A 1,087-nucleotide genomic window follows, 5' to 3' on the forward strand; every position below is an offset into this window, starting at 1 on the left:
ATTCTCTCACAGTTCTAGGTTAGAAGTCCAAACCAAGGTGTCAGCAGGGCCATGCTGTCTCTGAAGGTTTTAAGGACGACGACCTCCTCACCTCTTCCTAGCCTCTGGTTGGCCATCAGCAGCCCTTGGCCCTCCTTGCCTTGGAGATGTGTCGCTTCAGTCTCTGCCCCCATTTTACACAGTGTTCCTCTGGTTCTGTGTCTTTCTTTTCCCACTTTATAAGAACACCAGTCACTGGATTAGAGCCCATCCTAATGTAGTATGATCTCATCCTAACTGATTACATCTGCAGAGACCACTTCCAAATAAGGTACTGGGTGGACATAAATTTGGAGAGAACACTATTCAACCAAGAACAGTGGCTAAACCTCCTTTTGGCTCTATTTACTACTCCTAATACTCTAAATATGAAAAATTATCAAGTTAAAAAGAGAATTTCTCGTGAGTTGGATTAGTAGACAGAAAAATTTTTTAATTTCTTTAAAAAATAGGTCTTTTCACTAGATGGGGTCATTCGAAGTCAAAGGTTCCCTTACATAAATTTGGAATCCACTGATGTATCTTAGAGTATTGTACAGTTGTTGCCAGCATTCATAGTATAGGCAGGAAAATGGTTATAAACAGACCTTTGCCCAAAATCTGCCTTTGGATGTTCCTTTCAGCAAGTTCTCTCTAGAATATCATGATTCGCTTTTGTTTCCCATCCCCAATTGCAACCTCCTTCCTGTTGACAATAATCTCTGGGCCTATGGAAATTAAAAGAAGCAAATTCACACAGAATTATTGCTGACACCTTTCTGCAGGCTCCTCTAGGAATACCCTTTCTAAACATCTAGAGCTGTAAAAAGAAAGAGTCCAGAAAAAACAACAATTACTAGTTAATATATTAATGATAAAAAATATTACTTCATCGAAATTCAGAGCACTGCGATACACTCATTGCCTAAGTATGTATCAGATATACAAGCAGAAAAAAATGTACCATAAGCCACAAAACTATCTAGTCAATAATGAGAGAAAAATAAAGCAGGTATGTTTTCAAAAAATAGAAAATGAAAGCCAAGGGAAAATACATTTTCTAAATAAT

Source organism: Pteropus alecto, unplaced genomic scaffold (assembly GCF_000325575.1).
Source record: "Pteropus alecto unplaced genomic scaffold, ASM32557v1 scaffold79, whole genome shotgun sequence".
Taxonomy (NCBI): Eukaryota; Metazoa; Chordata; class Mammalia; order Chiroptera; family Pteropodidae; genus Pteropus; species Pteropus alecto.